Below are 23,508 nucleotides of genomic sequence, written 5' to 3' on the forward strand. Positions count from 1 at the left end.
GGGGGTCCCGTCGTGTCGTGTGTGTCCCCCCCCCCCCCAGCTCCGGGGCGTGCGGGGACCGCGTTCGCTGTGGGTTTAGGTGAGGCGAAGGGATGCGGCGTTTTCCTGGGAATTGCGATCGCCAGCAAGACACTCGGGTCGAGGGGAGGTGGCGGGAGCGGGAGGAGGGTCGTGGGGTTTTGGAAGGGAATAAGAATCTAATAATACCACCACCACCAACAGGAACAACGGGAGAAACGTGATGAATAACTAGCAAATAATAATAAAAAAATCCGTCTCGGTTTCTCGACGCTGCCTAGTTGCTGTGAAATGGATACAGGGCAAAACCCTTCGGATCACGAGCAAAATCAGAGGCAAAGTGCAGACCTGAATGTAGAGCGCGGTTGAAATGAGGTGCTCCCTCAGCGAAAAGAAGGGGGCAGAGGGGGCAGGTCTGGGGACGTTACAGGAATTGACAAACGTGAAATCTTTTATTTGATAAAGGAACGGGTTTGGGAGTGATGGAGGTGGTAGAAGAAAGGGGGTAGGCGTACAGGCATTTTACAGGAGAGAAGTTGGGTAATTGCAGAAAGAAAGCGCTGAATTTGGCTGCGTTGTAAATGTTTCTAAGGAGCTGGTAACATACTTCGTATGTCAGATAGGTTGAACTATTTATGTATTCACATGTCTATAACACCTACATGCACACACAGGGAAGCCGATACACAGTATGTATACTATATATATGTGTTCTTATGCAAAAGGTTGAGTCAAGAGATAAGCAATAGCAGTAGAGGTCAGTGGCTGTGGAAAGAAGTCTTGTCACTGCTGCAATAAAATCCATATTTTATGGAGAGTTAAATGCAGTACTTTGTAAGTGCAAGTGGATGGTCACCTAAGTAACTCCTGATGACATTCAAGGATCAAGAAGTTTAATGACTGAAATTACTCCCAGCACGATGGCACAGCTGCTACTTTTATACAAATCGAGAAGATGGGGCACCTTTTTCCTTGTACTTGTGTACGGCGTGGGATTTTAAAGTTCTGTTAGCACTGCGTGGGAGACGGTGTAGCAAAAATTACTTGCGGAGTGTAAGGTCAGTCCTTTCTCCAAATTTACCCTTCCTCTAGCACAGCTGGAACAGAGAGTACAGTTGTTCCTGTCTATTCTGGACTCTGTGAGGATGGCACATGCATCCTACATGTGTACTTTGTGAGCTATGTGCATGAGCATACGCGCAGGGAGAACGCTACAATCAAGAGCAAGGTTATTTCCATTCCCTTTTGTCATAGGACCATCTGTAATAGCACCCTGGAAAGAACATAATTCCAAGGGAATAAAATTGCTTGAACGTGCAGACCTCTTTGGTTTTAATCAAAATAGACATAACTCTCCCAGTCAAGATAAAGGCTTATCTCATGTATTTGCTGGGCTGAAATATCTATTATGCAGTCAGTTCTGTGCAAAAGTGCTTGCATATTACTTAAAGCATTCCATAAAAATGATTAACATCTGTTCCTGAGCAATATAATGCGATGGGTAATGGTGCATCCCTATTAATTTCTTTTTTTCTAATTCCTGTTTAAAGGCAATAAGTTTGCATGTCACAGGAAAGTCGGGTAGGGCTTGGAGGCTTGTGATCAAGATCAAGTAGATTCCTTTATATCATGGATATACACAGTTTTAAAGGCCTGGCAGCAATGACACAATTGGATAGCTCCTTTAAACAGCCCAAACATGCTAATAAAGACTGCAGGGCTGAATCCTTTTCCTCTCTTCTCAGATGTTATCTGACACAGCACCGGTAAATATATAATCTCATAGGCTTCTGGCTTTCAGCTGTGCTGTAATCTTTCTGGACATGTTTCTAGTGGCTTGCAGTTGACTTTTGAGCTGGGGCTGGGGGCGGGGGGGGGGGGGAGGGAGGGGGTGCTGGGAAGGAAAGCAGCCAGTCTTTTCAGAATAATGTAATCAGAGGCAGCAATACTTTTTTTTTTTTTTTTTTTTTTTTTTTTTTTCCCAGGGAAAATGGCATTGATTCAGTCCTGTTGTAGTTCTCTGCAATTATCCTTTGCAGCCATTTAAGGAACTGGGGTCCCCGTAGGGACTTATTAGTCCCTCTAGGTATTTCAGTTTTCACACCAGTTCACAACTCTTGCATATCTCCATGCCAGCACTCCAAAGATTACATTTATAGATATGGTCATCCTTTTCTAACCAAGTTGTTCAGCTGGAAATACGCATCTTAACTTCTGACTCTTCCCTCCCTCCCTTGCACAGCTCTCCCAAGCAGACAGTAACCTACCGCTCAAGGCAGCCTTCCCTTTCATAAAGTTTGCTTTTTGCCATCTGCTGTTTCAATAATATTTAGTTGAGAGACTTCCTTGAAAGCAAAACACACAGGTTAAAAAATGTTGTGGGGTTTTTTTTTTTCCCTCCTCCTTTCTGCTGAAGATCTCGAAACTAATGCAAACTTGATAGAAGTTACGAACGTGCGTGTGCTCTCACCAGCTGAGATCCTACCAGAGCACCTTCTCCCGGCGAGCGACCCTCTCCTCAAGGGCACACTGGGTCCCTCGGGGCGGGATCCTCCCTCCAGTCCACCGTACCCTCAGGTCTGCTGCATCATTTTTGCTTTGACTGAAGATTTCTGCACACCGATCTGCTGCTCGTTAATAGACTCTGGCAAGATTTCAGGGTTTGGGAGGAATCGCTCTTGGGTTTTCCAGTGGATGCCCGTGTGCTGTGTAGTGGTCAAGCGGACCTAGAGGGCATTGACGTTTATCTGTTGTTAAATGAAATGGTGGTCTCCGTCGCTCGCTTACCTGAACTTTTTAGCGTGCCGTCTCTTCTTCGTTGACTACTTTTAAACTATGTTCACTTGCTAGTGCAATCTTGTAGCATTATGGCTCAAGATGGGCAGGAAATTGCTTATGGATCTCCTTGGAAATGGTGGCTAATTACTAAAATGAAAGGTAGCTGAAATCTATAAAAATGAGTGGGTAGAATCCGTTGGAAACAGCAGGCCCCACTGTGATGGTGCCTCATCGTGCATAATGGTTGCAATTCCTCTAGTGGCTCTGCTGCAATTATACCAGAATAAAGTAGAATTGGTTTTCAGTATCTTTTGATTATCATAAGCGTGCGGGAAATGCCACGGAGGGGCTGTGCCTTGGAAGCTGGGTGTTAGGGAGACTTCTTCATTTAACCCCTTGAAGACCTAGTTAGCTGCAGTAACCGTTCCGATTTCTTCCAAGTCTTTGTGTCATTTGGGGTTTGCTGCTGTTTCCTTTTCTTTTTTTCCTAAAATAATTACTTGGATTCACAACTCTCAGAAACAGGGCTGATAAACTTAGTTGTGATTACCCCGACTGACATGTGGGGCCACACTCGGGACCTTTTCAACATAAATCTTTAAAGGGAGTCCCCCATCCTGCACATGAAGTGAACGGCTCTGTGTGCCACCGAACCCGATCTCCTCTGCTGACTCTCTGCAGGATTCAACTTGCAGTATAAACACGGCTCTCAAGTTTAAATGTGTTCTGGTTGAGATAAAAATCCAGCAGCAGCTGGTTTGCTCATGCTGCTTGCTTAGTCATGGCAGCCCTTTCCAAGGGGTCTGGAGAAACTGGACTCTGTGAGGAGAGAGGTGTTTTGGCATCTCACCTGGTTTCATTTGGGATGGGGAGAGAAGAGATGTAGAGGGAATGGTTAGTGCGGTTAAATCCAGCTGTTACCTGTCTTTATTGCTTAACAAAAGGCATAGGGCAGATTACTAGTCCCTGTCTGAGTTTTAAAAACACCCTTGAAGAATGCATAATTAATATGAAACATCAGCAGAAAAAGTCATCGTCTCTGGGTTGTGTTGTGAGTGATGCTGCAGTGGAACCAGGTGGAGGAGGTGCTGGATAAAAGCATTTTTAAAGTTTGAGTTTGATTACTTCTCTTCACATCCATTTGGGGTTTTCTTGCTGTAAATCTCAGCCTAAGAGCTTCTCTCTCATCCTTCCCCAATGACTGGCCGATATCTGTTGGAGTCCGTCCAGCCTCAGGTTCCTAGGGCACTGCTGCGTGTCCTAATCCTGATCACCCATCAGCGGTTTCCCCTCCCTGTTTTGGGCAGCCTTATCCCTCCTTGCAGCCCGTGACCATCTCCTGTATTTACTCCGGGTGTGGCTGGTTGCCAACATTGTCTTCCACCTTTGTTATTTTCCTGGCTGTGCACTTGGCACTGAAAGGCCCAGACAAATACTGTGAATATTTGTATTTATGCTTTTGTTTGTTTGTTAACAGGAGCATTCCCAGAAGAAACTAGGATAACTGTAGTTCAGGACTACTTAGAGTGGTGTGAATTAGTGTTACTGGTTGGTACATCCAGTCTCCTGGAGCCGCCCACTCCTCCGAGTATTTTCCTCTTTCAGAATAAACCAGAAAAGACAGTTTTGCTGCAGCTGCAACCCCGTAGCAGCGGCAAGGAGCAGTACTGATGGGGCAGGGAAACTGCGTCTTTCTGGTGAGCGGAGCCTGCGAGCCCTGCCAGGATGGAAAAGGCACGTCTGGCATGGTGTCCTTCATGAGTTATGGTGTTGGGCCTTCAGCAAGAAGCTTTAAGCAAAGAAGTGATTGCTTAACTGTGGCGGTGCCAGAGCACTTGGTAGCACTGTTCTGAAACCATCCAAGATTATACTGATACTGCATTATCTTTCTTCACACCCAGCCACAAGACAGCCTCTCCATACTCTCTTCTTCGCCAAGCACACAGACAAAAGAGCATATACATTTCCATCTGGTCGCGTTCAGGAACAGTGCCAGCCTTGCTATGTTTTGAGTAACCTGTTCAATAATGGCTTTATTCTGGTGTTGTGGGCAAATAGTCTACGGATTAATTCGCCTGTCTTGTCAGGATATACATAAGTATTTATTTATAGTCAGAAAGTGCTTAATTCTAACCAGAATGCGACTCTTAGATTTGATTTGCAACATAAATACCCGTCGTAACCCCTCAGCCCTTCCCTAGTGACACACCGCAACGCGCAGAAGAGAGCATTTATGAATGAGATCAGTCCTGTACTATCTGGGTACCTTAATTCCTCTCAGCTAAACTAATTCCATTATCTTGCTGTAATGTTTACAGCTGCCTGCGAGATAATAGGTAGTGTATCTTTTCAGCATTCCCTCTCCTGCATCTAATCGCAGAGCCAGAGCAGGAGGACCTAGGAGAAGGGTCAGCAGGAATTGAAAATTAGCACAGAAATTAAACCCTAGTCGAGTTTCCCCAGGTACTGCAGGTGCGTGCTCGTCTGGGTGTGAGGCAGAGCCGCCCACTCCCTAACTGCTGCATTTCAATTGTCAGTTAATAGCTTCTATAAGCACAAAGCCTGCTTAATCAACACGATCATTAGCACGTAGCTCTGCTTTGGTGTGAAGGGTAAGACCAAACTCAAAGAAAATACTTGCCTCTGGTGGTCACTCCGCTTCGCGTTCTCAAAGGCCGTGGGGATCCAGACCCGTCCTGCGCGTGAGGTGGTGGGAGAACCACGCGTGCCCGTGGGTCCCAGCCAGGGTGCTGACACTGCGCAGGACCGCGGCCAACCTCCGTGCTGACACTCTCACCTGAGGGAAAGCCCTCTCGCTTAGAAAGATACCCATGTGTCCTCCTCCCTCCGGCCCGCCAAGTTCCAATACATTAACAAAAATAATTAAAAGCACGGTTGCTTTTAGTTTTGCCCTAAGCGTTCCAGGTGAAATCTGTTTCCTCACTGAATTGATTCTCTTTGAGTGCCTGGTGGTTTGTGACTTTAGGGTGTCATTAGTCTGGCAACCGTTATTTGACAAAAACATCTTCATGGGCAAAAAGAAAACTAAATAGCTTATAGTAGCCTGCCAAAAAAAAAAAAGATAACGCTATCATTGTGAAATGCTCTGTGGACATTTGGGAGTCTTGCTTCAAGTAAGGGACGAGGCATAGCTGATCGACATGGGGCCTTCACTCAAAAGCTGTTCAAGTATTCCACAATGTCTAAAAATTATGTCTTCACCACACGGCCCCCCTGCGAGACTGGCCTGTATAATTGGCCTTGTTTTACAGCAGGGGGAAGTGAGTCACAACGGAGGTGAGCGACTTGCCGAAGGTCACACAAGGAGGCCGTGGCACAGCAGGGATGCTGAACCAGGATCTTACGGCAAGTACAGCGTGCAGTCAACCCTCTTGGCTCTCTGCTGCTCACTTGAGTTGTTGGAGCTGATCAAAGAATGGATGGGGAAAAAAAATCAGATTTGGGTCTCTTTTTCATCCAAAAGAAAGCCAATTATTTTTCTCAAGGACTCCTTGCAGCCGCTTTGACACTCTCTCCCCAAAGGATTTTCTGGATGTTTTTTCTTGTTTGTTCAGCCGAGTTCTGCGTGGAGGGGAGGGGGGAGGCTGGGGAGCTCCAGAGCAGTCTGGGACGAGACTGAATATCTTATTCCCGGGAGAAAGTAATCTGAGCTGTCCCCAAGCAAGGTGGCGACGACCTTCCTCTCTGCATTGGCCCAGTTGGACCGGCCACAGAGTTTCTTTACCATTCCCTGCCTCATCCATTCCCACTTACTTATGCCTGTTGGGGAGAAGGGGATAAAAAAAGGCTCATAAAAGGCTGTCTTTTGTGCACGCTGCTGCCCGTGGATTGGGGCAGCTAGAGGTCACACCTCACTCTCTCTCGTTCCCGTCCATGCCTGTATGAACGCATTTCAAAGCACCCCTGCTTTGTAAACATCTGAGGAGCAGTATTCCTAGTGCATAGATATGAAGGTGAGTCAAAGGGAAGTCACTTGAATAAGGACATGGCGTAGACCAATACCCCTGGCATGGGTATTGATCCTAGTGTAAATAAATAGAGGGAAAGTAGAAAAAAGACGCATAAGAAAGACACATTAAATTTCCAAGTTATATGGAATGTTTGGATCCAATAGTACCAGGTTCTGAGCTGCGTGCCACCTACTAATGCTTTTGGAGCTGGCCTCACAGCTGATGGACCACTACAAGGATTCAAGAGAGCCTATTTCCTCATTTTCACAGTGCGAAGAGTGCTCTGGCAGATCACAGAGCAGGAATATATAGAGTTAGAATCCCTTTCAGGGAGCAAATTCCTTTTGTGAAATTGGTGCTCAATTTAGCTGTCACTGCTGAAAGGGAAAAAGATGCAGAAGCAACTTTTAAGTCCACCAGCCACATCCCTTTAAGCAATTCATGCTGTGCCAACCAGTTTTATAAAACTCTGTATTTCATCTAAACTCCATTTAAGTCTAAATAATATGAATGCCCTGCTTCGGTATTTCCCTTCTCACTGCTGATAATTACCAAGTCATTTTCGCTATAAACAAAGCAGTGTTCTTCTCTCTCTCCGTCTTATCGTACCTGGTCCCAGAGCAGTTTACTTTTAAACGTACCGATAAACTGCACTGAAGTCCACGAGACTGTTTGAATACGTAAGGGCCTTCCTGGATCAAGATGTCAGGATCTTGTTATGAAGTGTTTACAGCTTTGCAATTATTGCCATGGTGACCAAACCGTGACCTCCAAAAATTTGTATACTTGGTCTCCCTAAATAATAGACAAGGAAAAGTGGGGATAGAAAAAAAACCTGTGTGAGGAATGATCATCTTTTCCCATGGAAGTCCCTTCAGCAATATAGCCCTGGCTCATTTGTACAGCACGGGGGTGGATTCTTTGCTGTCCTTCTGCTCCCATCAGCAGCTGGGGGCAGTTGCAGCGGGGATCCAGAGGACAGGGCTGAGATTGTCACTTGCTGGCTGGGTCTGCTGGAACATAGCAGGAGCATCTTTCCTTTGTGCAAGTGTCACTGTGCGTTACATCTCTCAAGCCAATTCTTAGCTCAGATTCTTCCTCCTGGTGCCTGTGTCTTCAGGTCGTTTGCACTTAAGGGAAAGCAGTGCATAAGCATCTGAGGAAAAAAGCTGGCCCAGTGTATCTTATTTGTTGATATTTACAGCCATCAGCACAATTCTGCAGACAATCTAATCTCGAGCAGCTTTGAAATTCAGTGCTTTTCAGAGCAGTGTTTCCCATCAGAAACAGAAGTGTGCACTCTGATTTGTAGAAAGGGTTTCTCTTCCACTTGGGGTCAAAAAACCCCCAAACCAACACAAAAACAGGCTCCCGCTTTCTCGGCGCAGAATTTATATTGTTATTAAATGAAATGTATTATCATATTGTAACATGTTAGGGCGTCTTTTGCAGGATTTCTGAAGTGGCTCCTCATTAATCTACCGTAATTCATCTGTCAGATATCTCAAAGCTACTTGATATCACAGTTACTCTGAGGTATGACAGAGTTTTCCTTAGCAACAGGTTGAAATTTCAACCAGGCTGGTAAATGTGAGGTCAGAAGCTGGGTGCTGCAAATCTAGGAGGTTAAAATACGCTGCACATCCTTGTTTCCTGTTACAATACAATCCTGAGTCCTGGATGAGCAAAAAATAAATACTGGGGTTGCTCAGGAACAAACAGGTTTTGTCCTCTTGGAATGGCTCATTTACTATGAAGTGTATTTTCTGTTTATTACAGAGGTGTTTATGCTTGGTCAGACTGGCATTAAAACCAGCCTTCATGTGATGCAGGCACCTCGGGTGCAGATTTAGTTTCGAGCCCTGATCCGAGCAAGTATCTGTTACGTCTCCGAGGCTGTGGGTGGGTCGCTGCCGGACGGAGCTGCTGGAGCGGTGCTGCTGCCTGGGGGGACGGGGACGGGGACGGGGATGGGGATGGGGACGGGGGGGTTAGCAGCAGCCGTCCGGACGTGGTCAGGCATCCCAGCCCCAGGAGGCAGCCAGAAAACTTGCTTCTTGTACACGCTACTGATGGTAGTGCAGGACTCATGGTTATCCCAGCTTTATTCACGGGATGCGCTGTATAAAGGGTGACGAGGACGTGTTTTCAGGCACCACTCGCCTCTCTACGTTCTCCTTCCCTTCTATGTTTCTCTTCTTCCATTGGACCGTTTCATGCTCATCTGTTGTTTTATCGGATACCCATCCTTTGCCCGGCTCTGTGCATGTTAGAATCAGAGTCGTTTAGGTTGGAGAAGACCTTTAAGGCCATGGAGTCCAACCGTTAACGTAGCACCGCCAAGTCCACCACTAAACCATGTCCCTAAGCGCCCTGTTGCCTGTGGGAAGACAAGACGCGCCAGGAAGCCAAAAGTTCAGTGGAGATCAGTGTGTTGGAAGTAGGTCTTTGTCCTCACATGGTGCGTCGCGGCGCTGGATGAGCTCCTTCTGCGCTTGCTGTTTTACCAGACTCCGACTGTCTGAGCAGAGCAAAGGGACCGAGCAGGATTCAGCTGCAAGCTGGGATAGGATGAATTATTGTAAATAACTGAGCTGAGCCATTAGAAATAAGTTGCTAATGTAAGCAAGATTAACTTGATGTGCTGCCTGAAATGAGATATTAGAGATGATAGGGGAGAGAGAGAAAACTTTTCATTTAGATGGAAACAGGACTGATTAATTAAGCAGTAACGAACAAGGAACCTTGCCTTGAATTGATATGAGGCTTGCAGAGCTAATTTAACACAAAGTACAGCTCCCAATTTGTTATTAAATTAAAATGGCTTTTAAAATTGTTTACATTTTTTTTTTCTTATCTGCTTCTGTGTGGCAAAATGATTATTCTGGCTAGTTAGAGAAACCAATCAGAGCAACAGAAAGTGTAAGTTGAAGGGGGGAAAGATTGTCCTGTTGTGTAATTAAGAAATATACACTAATATCCATGACATCATGAATAAGCACTTCAAAGTAGTAAGTGTGCTCTGTTTTGCATATTAAACTAAACAATTAGCATCCTAACAAGCTACTCTGGACATACAGTGAAAAGGCATCGCACTTAAGGAAATGACTGCTGCGTATTTTTTCAGTCTACAGTTCTTCTCACCTGACTGACAAACACTATTAAGGAACAATAAGGAAGAAACATTTCTCCTTTTTCTTCCTTTTCCCTTTCCTTGCCATTTTGAAAGCAGTTTTATTTTGGTAGACTTTGTGGTTGCCCCGTACAAGGGAACTTTTGCTACCCCCATCAAAATACATGATGGAAATGTGAGATGTAGTATATGATAGACAAATCCTATGGAACAACAGGGAAAATAACCTTGTAGTGACATTGCTTTTTTAGCCTCAAACAAGTTTTACTCTTGACAGGAATGATTCTATGTAATTTATTGTAGGATAGCTCAACAGTAGCAATTTGTCATGCATTGTGATGTAATTTGATGGGTTCATTTCTTAAATGAATTATGGATTATGGATTACCTCTGTATATCAACAACAGAGCTGTATCTTTTATGTAAATATTCCCTCAACTTTTCCTTCCTCTTCCAATCCATTTTCCGTCATACAGAGATGACTTTTCTTCCATCTAATCTTTCTACTAATAAGGTGTTTAATAATTTAGCAGCCTAAAAAATGAGCATATTTCAAAGGAGTTGGTATCAATGGTAGTGTAAGAGCCTCAGGCTACAAAAATGTGGATGAGGCTACCAAAGTTTTAGAGTCAGGATCCCAACTGTCTTTCTGCTTCAGGCAGCTATTTTATTAAAGTTGGTATTAAACAACACCGCCTAAGGTCTGATTAACAATTTATGACTTCCTAAGAAGGATTAGCAGAAGCCTATCATTTTTATATTTAAATCTTAATTTGCATCTAAGAGAAACCATACCCAGGTTTATATTTTCATTATTTATTATTTTTGTTATTACCACTGCTGCCTCTAAAACACTGCTTATGTGAACATTGCAGGGACCAGTTTGTTGTAGTGATCTTTTAGTACCTCATCCCCTCACGCGTGTCAGAGGGAAAACTGGTCTCGTGCATCGTGCGATGGGCTTGATCCTGCAAAATGATGGCTTTTGTCTCTTGCTGGGCTCAGTTGCTTTTCACTGTCCCTGAAGTCCATTGGGATGGAGGGTGAGCGGCACTTGGCGGAGTCGAGCTGAGATCTGCAAGCCCAGGAGCTGAACGTTGTCCAGCTAACATTACTATAGAGAACGAAATCCAGCTGTACATGACCAAGGCTTGCCTGACGTACCTTCCCAGAGAGGAATTTTCCTTTCTGACATTTACTTTGTGCCACTAGTTGCATGTCTGTCTCAGTGATGTTTTTCTATAAGCCTCCCAGCTCTCCTTATTAGGTTACTGCTGGGCAGCCTCTGCTAGGAGAGGAGGCAGAGAGTGATCCTGCTGCTCTATTCTGGGAAGCAACGGAGCAGGAGCTGTTGTTTTTTGCTAATACAGAGGCAGCCCAGGAAGGAGCATGCTGCCAGGTGGGAAGGGGGTGAGGAGTAGATACCAGTAAATCTGCCGGCCAAACTTTGCTCGCTTTCCTGAATATAAAATCAGGTCAAAGATGTGCAGCTTAGTGGAACATGGTGGAATTTATTCCACTTCTGGAAAATCTAATTTTGGTTTTTTTGTTGTTGTTGTTTTGTTGTTTTTTTTTTTTTAAACTCGTTAATGTTAAAGTAGAAAATAATAACAATGGTCTGTTCTGTTACCTATTTTCAAATTGATCTAATGCCCCCCCTTGACTTTGTCATCTTCAAGTTCAGCTGCTTCAGAAAAATGTATGCCATATTTTCTTTTTTTTTTTTTCCCCTGTGTATTTCCATTTCTGATACTCTTCAGTGGATTTAACACTCATTTCACCAAGGGTTGGATGTGGTGGTTGTAGCCTGTAGAGCTAAGGGAAAAGATTGTCAGCTAGGGGCTATGAGCTCCGCTGGCTCACAGCAAGGGAGACGTTATTTTTGTCTTCTTGAGCTCCTGTAGTCAGTAAGACACTAAAAAGCTCAGAAGAAATGCCGATATTTGAGCATCTTCATTGCTTTATTTGAACTCTCAACATCTCCATGGCTTTTCTTTTAATCAATAGCTTAGGTTTTGTCTTGGACTCGAGGGCTTTAAGTTCTAAAACACTAGAGCCATAATCTGAAAACTGCTGGTTCTTCAAAGCAAAAATGAGCATTAACACGTTCAGAGGAAGATTTCTCATTTCCCTGGCTTTTCAGGATGTGATAAACTGAATTTTAGTTTCAGGGCTGCATTCACATTTCAAGGATCTGCTGTTAGAGGGACTCTGAGAACCGCAATCAGAGTATTTTCTTGTGGCGCTTGCATTCGGCATGTGCTTGTGGGCCATTACTGTCAGTGGGATTTAAGCAAATGCTCAAAAGATTGTGCTGAATCAGGGACTGAGCAGTACCTGCAAGGAATAAGGCCCTTAGATTCAGGATTAGCAACATTCAAGGTTTCGATCTTATTCTTCAGTTCTCACTGAAATTTTATCTAGTCACATTCTCAGTCAGAAGAGGACAAATGAATATTATTCCATTGACTTCCAGGGAGCTGTAATGATAAACATGAGCTGAAAAACTGGACCAAGCAAGCAGAAGAAAATGCATGAATAAATTATCAACAGTGGACATGCCCAGGAACTGAGAGAAGTCAGCTCCCCCCACTCTGTCCTCACTCTCCCGTTAAAAAATCCTCAGCCATGTAGCCAGAGAGCAGGAGTGATATCATGGGACTTCTGTGGCCAGTGACACAGCAAACAACAGCACAAGCAAATAGTTCATACTTAATCTGTCTGATGAATTATTTATCCAAACTATTCTGCAGCAACGTATTATTATTTATTTGTATGACTTTGGTGCCCACAGGTCCTAATTGCGTGAAGCGATGCTCTAACCTAATAGAGTCCCAGCTGGCAAATAAGTTCAGAGAAATCAGTCTTGGCTGCAGGATTATTTGACCAAAATGTGGCTAACTTCACAGGAAATTATATTAGAACAGAGTGGTTAAGTGAGTTCCGCCCTGTAATAGATGTGTAAGTTAAGCATGTCAGCTACGCTTTTGTCCAATTAAAGCACACTCATTAAAAAAAAAAAATAGCTGAATGCCTACTATATTATGATTCATTCTGTAACCACGGGAATGATTTTAAAGTCTTCTGTGTACAGAATTTTCAGGGGAGGACAATGTGATTTTTCACTCCCAACAATGGCTTCTTGGTTCCCTTAAATGAATCAGAAATTAAAAAAACAAAAGTAGGTCTGACCATAACGCATAAGAATATCTTATGTGGAGGAGCAACATGGTATCAGGCCTAACATAAGGATATCACAATTCTTTGATGAAAGTAAGAGAAAGAACTAGGAAATAAAGAGTGAGGTAAAAAACAATCGCTGGGACCTCCCGGAGGTCAGTGGAGATCATAATATGTGCCTTCAGTGGTCTTCAGGATAAATTCTGCCCTCAGTGCCACACATCTTTCCACCGTATTTGTGGGTAGGACTGTTGCCAGGAAAATGGCCGCCTCTTTGCTTTGTTTTTCATTTTATTCCTATTCTGTGGCTGCACAGTCTGAACTAGGCAGCGCCTAGTTATCTATAAGCCATTCAGCCTTGGTCATTAGGTATTTTATGGTTATCCCGGGTTGCTTTCTGCAGCAAGGATGACAGAGTTTTGTGGGAAATGTTGGCTTTGTTCCACACAAGTCTGCAACAGCATGCCACACTTTGCAGATACGGACATGGTGTATGCATCAAAAGAACTGCTAGATGGAAAAAAATCTGTCAACACCTGGTTCGTACACATCTCTCAACCTCTACTTTTGGATGCTCATTACTAATTGAGTTCCATCACACTTCAATGCACTAAGATTTTCTCATGTGGACATCGTTTCCAGGAGAACATGTGGATATCAGCTTGCAGCAGAGTGTCAGCTGGCCTGAACCCAAGCCGTAAAGCCAAATACCTTCACACGATGAAGGTGTTTGGAGACTGAACTGAGGTCCACGTTGTGCGAGTGGCATCATCTTGACATGACTGAATGAGGGAAATGCATGAAATTGTGATCTCTTAACATCTGCTCCTGCCTTATTTTCCGAATCTCTTCAGAACGAGCAGACACCTAGCCCTGCATCCACACAGCCCAGCTTTAAATGGGTTACTGGTACCCAGCTCGGCACTTCGTGGCTCAAGTCTTTCTGCTGCTGCAACCCAGCTCTGAAATGTGTCCCTCCAGGTTAGCTTGCATAAACATAAAGCCCCAAATTAGCATTGCAAGCAGCCATTGCCCTCAAAAACCAGTAGTTTTTCTGTGCTCTGTGCATATTTGCCATCTGCTAATGCATTAAAAAAAGAAGAAAAAAAAAAAAAAAAAGAATCTGGGCCAAGTCCTTAACTGTAGTAAATCCATGTGTAACTCTACTAACTTTAAGGAACTGTCATCGCCTTTACCAGCTGATGAACAGGCCTCTGCGACTGCAAAGCAGAGGATGCTTTGGAGCATTTGGGCTATGCGTCGTTTCTGCCTGACTGAAAGGATACCAAAAGGATGTTTTCTCAAAGGGAGGGAGGACGTTTTCAGGGAGGCAGCCTTCTGCTGGTTGTCCGCTCTGCAGATCGGGGCGTACACCGACACCCTGCAATCCGCTTACACTTCTGGCTGCTTGGCTCTAGGCACGATTCACATACCCTGTAATATAAAGACTCAGGTTTGCTTTCTCAGCTCTAACTCTTCCCATGCAAAGTCAGAAGCGTGGACACTGTGCCAAAAATGGGAAGCTGAACCCTAGCTCCTGCAGAAATGATCTCTTTAAAAGCTGTAAGCAAAGAGGGAAAAGGATGTGGGACCATCTCACATCAGAAAGGATATTTTTGTTGCCTGTGGGATTTTTCTTCTATCAGAAAAAAAAACAACCAACAAACAAAACCCCCAAAACTTAAAAGATTAAAATAACAAGCCCTGTTCTTTTGGTCACAGGAGTGAGCATTTTAACCTGACTCCTGCTCAGGATGAGTAGCGTGTGACAGCCTGGCTTGCGCTACACCATTACTATTCAGGCCACTGGCACTGGAAAAAGTACAGGACTGTCAAGGAAAATGTAGAATGGTGAGAGTTTATAAAGAATATGATTATATTTTACTTCTAAAATTCTCTCTATTTTCAAAAAGAAAAAGAGAGACTCTTAGCATTTACCTTTTCCCCGTAATACGGTGGATTGGTAAATGCCTCTGGGGGAGGGATATCTGGGAACAGAAGAGAACACTCTCCAAAAGCTTTTAACTAACACTGCTTGGACAAGGTAGTTCACTAAGCGTGTTTAAAAGGCCGCGCAAGGGAAATTTTGCATCTTTACTTCATGGCTCACCCTCACTCGCCTGTCTTTTTCAATAAACTATTACGCTGCCATTGAGAGCGCCTGGCTCGCTGGCTGGTATCACACATCTTTCAGTATGTTGATACCAACATAGCTGGTATTCCTCAGGGGATTGGCAAGCAAATGGGTTTTTGAAAGCCCTCTACCTTCACGGCCCCTACTCAAACCCCAGCTAGAACAGATGCCAGCAGTCGAAAGCACCATTAGTACCACCTAATGGCTCTTCAGAGGACTGTGTAAGCAAAACAAGTATGTCCATTCCCTTTCATACAGAAAAAAATAAATAGTAGAGGGTTGTATTAATAGCATCATCTGTTGAGAACCTCAGTGGCACTGGCTCATGAGCCCGTAGCAGAAGCAGCATGGAGGACGGTGCTGCAAAATGAGCTCTAGGCTTCTTGTCGAGGTGGGCTGAAGAAACTCTCCTTGCTGCTGTTTATCTGTTATCTTTTCTGTGGACAAATAAAAGCCTTCAGCCTCTGCAGCTGGCAGTGTCTACGCTGCAGAAGCTTTGCATCAGTAGAGAGATTTAAAAGGAAAAAAAAAAAAAAAAAAGCTCATTCCAAGGTAGCTGACTTGCCATGGAGGCAGGCACGGGAAGGATTCCTGAACTTTGGGGCCCCTGGGTTACTCAAAGAGCCTGTAGCCTGTGTTTTCTCATATCTGCAGAGAACTACAGACAGGGAAGTCTCTTATCTCAGGGTGGGATTCACTTTTCTCACACTCTAGTCATGCAGTGAAAGACCTGCAGTGAATATACCTAATGCATTTAGGCAACATTTTTAAATCTTAAAACTTTGACTTGCAACGTCTCCTGTGATGGAGAGGGAGCAGGGAAAGGGGGGACAAAAGACCCTCACAGTTTTGCAACCACCCATTAGAGACCAGTTTTTAAAAAGAATTGCATAACTCAAGGTTTAAGTGTCAGTGCCCTTCCTTTCATGAGTAATCCTTACTCACGCTGAGTTCAAATTGTCTTTATACCCCAGAGCAGATCATTTGCAAATTTACAATGAAAAATTTTTTTCATGAAGCCAGTAGTGACTCACTTGAACAGGAGTTTGCAGACCTGGACACTGGGGTTTGAAGATTCTCTGAGTATTCACGCTTTGTAGACATGCACCTTAAGAGAAGCACAGGCGTGCAAAAAGAGACTATACAGCATGAATTTGTAAACAGAGCAGATTTTGCCCTCGCACAAATACATGTATATGCATCTAAAATGTGTATAGCTGTTCGTGCCATGCGGACACCTTTTTCTTCCACTTAAATCTAAGTCAGACCTAAAGCTCAGCTTTAAGTTTCAGTTCATCAGGCAGGTAAATCAGTATTCTTCCAAGGGAAAAGCAAAGCAAAACCAATTGAAATTTATAACAACTGAGGACATGATCCTATCTTCTGTCATTTAGACTATCTGGTCAAATGACAGGACCAACATTTGCTCTTATTTACATCGGATTATTGGTCTTCCCTCTCCACTGGAGATCCTGGCAACATTTTCAATGGACTTCTATGAGTTTGGGAGGTTGAGATTTTACTCGCAGATTTTAGTGCAATTATTCTCAGTTTATGTGACTAGTCGCAATGAATCGGGCCCTTCTATTTTAGTATTTTGGTGGTGTTTATTTCATCTCAAAATCCACTGCATACGTCATTCCTTGTTGTCCACTCTTAGCATTCGTTTTCCTTAAAGCTCTGACCTGTTAAGGTAAAGATGTTATTATACAGGGATTTTAATGATCACTAAAAAAGTAAAATTCCTAGCTCTTGCATATAAAGAAAGCCTTGAAAGCATGAAGTCTACCAAGGGGAAAAAATAGAATAATCTTAAGTTATTTTTAAGTCAGTCCAACTTATGATTTATTTGGAGACTCAGGGTTGGCAATGCAGTTAACTTAATTGCAAAAATTTATTACTTCCTCACTAACTAGTAGCTTATTACATTACCAGCAAACTTACCTCTCAGCTTTCTGGAGCAAGGCAGATTTCAGGACTCCACCGCTCTGTTCCTGTGGTCTCACGGGCTCACCCGTGTACAATCTGGCCAAAGGCACGCAGATGCCTTGGTCACAAGTGGCTAAATAAGACAGAAGTGTATCAAGTAAAGGTGAATGATAATGACTGTAACATTTAACACTTACATGTTCCTCCGTGTCCAAGTACTTTGCAAGCAGGAACTAATTACGATACGTTCCGTAATAATGGTATGTTCAGAGAGATGCTAAATTATGTCCTTACTGTAATAAACTGCTGTGCTGGGATAGGAAATCACTAGATTACAAGCCTAGAAGGAGGCAGCTTTAGGATAATCTCTCTGTAACCTCAAGCACCCAGGTCCCTCACTGGAGACGGCACGCATCTAGACTTCTGCACAAACACCCACTCTTTTTTTGGGAGAGGCTTATGCCTTGCCTCCATTGCCTTTGCTTCAGCTGTATCGGTGCAAAGGAGCTGCAGGGCTACGGGCACGTCTGCCTTTGCCTGTTTGTGATAGGACACAGAAGAAGGGTTGGGAAAACACTTTTTAATGGCCACAGGTTTAAAGAAAGCTGACTAACCCCGAAAGCATTTTCAGTTACATACTGCAGAGCAAGAGAGGAAAAAAAATCCCCTCTGCTGCTCTGCTTGTACTGCTGTAGCAGAGTCATCTTGTGTTTTCTCCTTGAAGTACGTGTTGTCACAAAAAATTAATTACTTGAGCAAAAAGGAGTAGGATTGCAGGGAAAAAACAAATTTGTAATATTAACCTGATTATAGCTACAGGTAACAGAAAATCTCCTGCTTTATCTTATGGGAGAAAAGATAGCTTGATTTAAAAACTTACTCAAAAAAAAAATTCCCATTTTTTTATGAGGTGTCTAGCAACAAAGGAAAGGAAAAAACATCATCCATGGATTTTTGCATTTACTTCTTTGTAGAAAAACTTTCAAGGGATAATTCACATTCCAATGTCGTCTTGTTTTTTTAACTTCAGCCAACAATCCTTTTCAGGAATTAAGTCCACTGCATGGAAAAGGTAGTGGCCGATGCTCACTAAAAGGCAACTAAATTGTGTGGGTTGTGCTTCCTCTCTGCTGAACTGGCCTCTCTCCAGGCTCCGGGGGGCTGCCCCGGAGCTGCTCCTCAGGGATGCTAGGATGTGGTGGTGCAATCACCGTTGCCCACCGGGGGATGATGAGGTCACTCTGGATGAGAAGGAATTATCGACTGACAAAGTTTTAGGCATTAAATGAACTTTGGAAATAACCAGGATGTTCTGTTGACTTGGCCAAGCTCCCAAACAGCTGAAGTTCATGGCATTTCTGAGCTTGCCCAGCACACATCATTGAAGGCAATTTTGCTTTTCCTTGTAAGGGATGGTGTATAGGTGATGTTCCCTCTCCACGGGTGCTTCGGGCATGGAAGTTCTTAAAAAAGTATAAAGCCACTAAATGGCAGTGGTGGATACCAGTTACTGGCAATGTTCAGGGTTATGGAAGAACAGCCCCCTGCCCAACCTTAGTTTCTTGACATTAAAAATTTATATTGAAATACCAGCCCTGTAAAATCCATTGATTACTTGTTCTAATGTAAGAGAGAAGGCATTTCTGAACCTCTTCAGTGTTTATAATATAGATTTAATGAAGGTGGATGTTGCCAGTTTCATGGATGGTAACAACTCAGGTTGTATTCTTTCTGCCCATCATTGCTAAGGTGACATGCGATGGCAGTTTTCCTACGCTAAGCTGGTGAATATCTTTCTCTCTTCTCAGCTTTCTAAAAATTAAGTGTAATTCAACTCCTGTGAACATCAGCCTGCAGGTTAAAAGACAGCCAAAATTCCAACTGGTGCTCATTTAAAGGGGTCATTATTCTTTTTAAATAAATAACAAAGGAAAAAAGTTGGTCTTTACTGGCAAGAAGTGTGATTACTTTTCTCTTCCACCTACTCTGTGTTCAGTAAATCCTCTGACTTCCGTGAATTCTAAAAGTAATTTTTAAAGGTATTACAGCACAGTTTTACAACAGATAACAGACGTGCTGAAAACTTATCCTTTTTTTTTTGTGAAACTTTCCTAAAACAATATCTCTTTGACCTAAACTTTTGTGGTTAGCAAGGCACCAAAAACATGGTAGATATTAGATTATTGGCATAGTTAGCATAGCTGATGATCTATTTAACTAGAAGAAATAGTTAATTTTCTAAAATGCTGTTTTAAGAAAACAATAGCAAACAGAAGGTGTTTACACTCAGAAGACTAGGGTAATGCATTTATCATTAAAAAAAAAACAAAACCAAGGCAGGGTCGAAAACAAACAAACAAAAAATCCCCAGCTACCCAAATAGACTGTGGAAAAGGGGAATGATTAAAAAAAAAAAATCTCTGATCAAAAAAAAACATCTGCATGCTAATCCTGGTGTTTTCAAGTGGAACAACAGAGTAAGAGGAAAAAACCCACATATTAAGAAGAAATGTGAGAAGCAAACAAAAAAATAATGATGAATGGAAAAATATGACCAAGTCAGAAAAATTCAGAGAAAGAAACTGATTGAATCTGTGTGTTCTTTCGCAACGGAGCTTCTGCTGGTGTGACTGCATATTCAGCGGTGTGAAATTATAATTAAAGAATGTCAGCTCAAGCAAAATGTTTTAAAACCTTCCTATTAATAAACAGATAAACTGCTTAAAAATACTGATTAAATTAGGGAAAAGGGATGTGTTTGGGTTTTGTGTTTCAATTTCTTTCATCCGCTATGACACATTTAAATAGCAGATGTCCCTCCCAGGCGGTGTTTGATAGCGGCGCTGTTGATTTTGATACCGAGGTGGTGAGAACATCTTTAGGGAGGGGGTTCGTTCAGTGCTGCGTGGCAGGTCCCAGAGCTCGCCGGTACCCGTGCAAGGGTCGAGTCAGAGATCCCACGACAGCAGGCGAGCTGTACCAGCCCCGTGCCGCGTCCGGGCTGGTTAACTCTGCCCGTCAGCAGGATGGATGGATGGATGGATGGATGGATGAGGCAAGGTGCAGCGTGGTGCTGATACGGTGGGGTTCCCGGCAGCACCTGCCTGGGCTGGGGGCTCTCTGCGTCGCACTCGGCTCCACGGCCATGTAGGCATGTCCTTACGAGTGCTGCAAAGAGCGTGACTCCGTACAACGCGGGCACCGCAAGCGCTGTGCAGCGCTTTATCCCCGGTTTGGACCAGAACGGGAGCGCGTGAGAGAAGGCTCCCCAGCGCTGCGAAACGTGGATGCGAGGTCAACGCAAACCTCTTTTGTCTCTGGGGATTGCAAAATTTTTCACAACGGATTGCAATTAAAGTCGCTGCTTCTTTTTGTAATAGCAAGATAAAGCTATCAGGGTAATGGACAAAGGACACTCATGAGTGCCAAAAAAATTTAATTTAAGCTAAAGTGAAAATTAGTTCTGGTGGTCGCAGGTTAGACCAGATGAGCCCAGTCTTGAAAATACTTATGCACAGATATATTTTTAGAGGCAGAAATAGTCTCAAGCACTTAACGTGTGTAGCCACTTGCTTATCGTTCAGAGGTTTAAGGAAGATCTAATCATTACATGCAACGATCTTAAGAGAGATCATCATTACAATGTAGCTTAAAACCACCACTTTCTAGGTCTTTTTAAGATACTGTTCCAATGCAAAAAACTCAAAGTTGGCTGAACTGTGAAAAAATGGCAGTTGAAAAATAACCACTGATGTATAGACTCATCCTGTGCTCACAGGAAAACATTTGTCATTTGAAAAGCCACTCTGAGCTTACTTTTTTAGCACCCAAAAGTATCAGAGCATCTTAATATTTTTGTCAGGCTGTACCTGTGAGGCTGCAGTGCACTTTTTCTCCCCATTGTGGCCAAGCTCTGTGTTGTGAGCAAGACGGTTTACCTGAGGTGTCATTACAAAGTGTGAGAAAATTGTCGTCGTAAATCATCAACGTGAAAATAAACGCAACCTCTGGGATTGCAGGATTTCTTCGAAAATTTTTACCTTGCTACGAAGTATCCTGTAATCTAACACTAGGTTTCTGTCTTTTTCAGTTGCTGAAGTGCTGTTCTGCATTTCTCTGTTTCCAGAGAGTCGCCATGGCAGTTAGACTGTTAACCCAACCTTGAAGAGCAAACAACAGCACAAGCAACAGCCTGGTTATGAAACTGTAAACATTAGCTCATCCATTTCAGAGACATTTTAACTCTCTTTCCCATTCAGACAATGAGATACAAACTGCCAACTCCAATGTCAACTGTTTAGATGCCAAAACCATTAAACATTATAAAAAAGAATTTTTAAAAATCCAGAGTAATAAAACACACATAATCACAGCCTGGTGACATCCTGATTAGACAATTTTTGAGTCATTCAAAGACAAAACTAAATACATTTCTCTCACTGTATATGTTTAACTTTGTTCTGTATAGAAATCTCACAAAAAAATGACCGGTTTGGAATTTGGCAGATGAGTAGAGAGGAATGTGTTCAGCTATACGTTTGTGTAGCAGAATTACGCGATGCAATATGATGCACATCTAGACAAACAAAAGGCTCCACATTTAGTGGATAGGATTTGAAGAGAGCAGTATTTAATAATGTCAATTCTGAGCATGATTTTCCCTTCTCATTCTTTCATCCAGTTGTTGCCTTTTCACACTATAGTACTTTTATATTTTGGTATCAGAAAATTATTGACCTCACATTCACGGTCAGTCTCTCTTCATTCCACACTCCCGTCATAAGTATTTGGCCACTATTTCTTGCTGCATGCTATTTTGGTTTAGGCTACTTAATAGGAAATAGTTAATTGGCCCTGGTGTCTTATGGCAGAGAAAATAACGATCTTAAACTGTATTAAGCTCCCGTCAGTATTTCACTTCATGCTAATTTCTGTGCTTCTAGCTGAGCTGTTTAAAGTGCTCCGAAAACCACTTTTTTTTTTTTTTTTTTTTTTTGTCGCAGCAAAATACTTTAGTAGGAAGCAGTGAAAGGATTAGCCGGTTGTGGTTTAAAAGGTGTATCGGTGAAGGAGCCACTTATTTATTTTTTTTTTAAAGCCTGGCGGTTCTTTCCCTCCTGCCCTTACATTATTTGCCGAGCTACGTATCCCAGCGAAGCACCGGTTTAATTTTATTTATTTTTTTTAAAGTATCAGCGGACCGACTCGGAGGACAAGTTCAGTCCCGGGCCGGCGCCCGTCTCCAAAGCCTCGAGCTCCCCCACGTGGCAGCCGGGAACGGGAACGGGAATGGGAACGGGAACGGGAATGGGAACGGGCATGGGAACGGGAACGGGAGCGGGGTCTTTGCCCACCGCCGGGGCGGTCTTCCCTGCACCTCCCGCCTGGGAACTGTGCCCAAGTGGACCCGAAATTCTGCCCTGCCATCAAATGCAAACGTGCCTCGTTCAAACTGGCACTGCAGCACCACTTTGAATTAAAAAAAAAAATAAAATCCAAAACCCAAACCAAACAAAACACACCACCCCGCCCCCCAGTCCTTTTTTCACTGTTTTTACTGAGTCTAGTTTTGCAAGACTTTCTCCTAGAGCAATAAAGAAGGGGGGACAAGTTCCCCCAGAGCGTAGCGTAGTCAGATTTCGGCGGCCTGACTCTTCCCTCGGGCCGTGGCTCGTTCCCAGCCCGGCGTCACCCCGGGAAGGCCGCGGGCGCCGCAGACCTTTGGTGTGACCCCGCGGGACTTCGGATGCTGTGGCACTTGTAAGGGCGGGTCACGTCACTTGACCGAGGAAGAGGAGCCTTCCATGAAGGAGGGCTGTGTTGTCCTGCCAGACAGAGAGGGTGAACACGGCAAAGGCTGTAAGCACAGAGGCTGGGGCTAAAAATACCGTCTCTTTCCACTGCACGTTCACGGGGGAGGCATTCAGCCGCGGGACAGAACGGCACTGTGGAAGTGGTTTAAAAGGTTTTGGCCACCAGCCGTATGTCGCCGTGCCGCTACCAGCAGTTATAGTACTGATAGAGTGCAATATTAAGTGCAGCGCAAAATCGCCTGGACTTACTCGCACCAGTCTCCACTGATGGAGAAATGAAGAGTGCGAGCTTTGTACCAGCGGGGCTGAGGGCTGCGCCTGCGTAGACCTCTCTGTGTGGAGGTGGGAGGGCAAAGACTTCCACCCCAGGTGCTGTGACTGACCTTTTGGTCTGAGCCCTACAGAGATACCTCCATCATCTGACTCCAGCCCTTGCCTTGGTGAGCTCCAGAGTCTATGTGTTGGGTCAGCCTGCACCCTCTGTGAGGAGCGAGACGGTGGGTTTGGCCCCTCTCCACCACTTATATTAGCAACATGCAGGCCATGGAGGAG

General features: G+C 43.8%; 2 protein-coding genes across 3 annotated transcripts in view; one reads left to right on the forward strand and one right to left on the reverse strand.

Moving 5' to 3' along the window:
• Positions 1-23,508, reverse strand: part of DROSHA (drosha ribonuclease III) — a 1,047,543-nt gene that overhangs the window by 844,645 nt on the left and 179,390 nt on the right. The window lies entirely within an intron of this gene.
• Positions 1-23,508, forward strand: part of LOC126048570 (cadherin-6) — a 102,430-nt gene that overhangs the window by 327 nt on the left and 78,595 nt on the right. The window lies entirely within an intron of this gene.

Source organism: Accipiter gentilis, chromosome 20 (genome assembly GCF_929443795.1).
Source record: "Accipiter gentilis chromosome 20, bAccGen1.1, whole genome shotgun sequence".
In the NCBI taxonomy this organism is placed as follows: Eukaryota; Metazoa; Chordata; class Aves; order Accipitriformes; family Accipitridae; genus Astur; species Astur gentilis.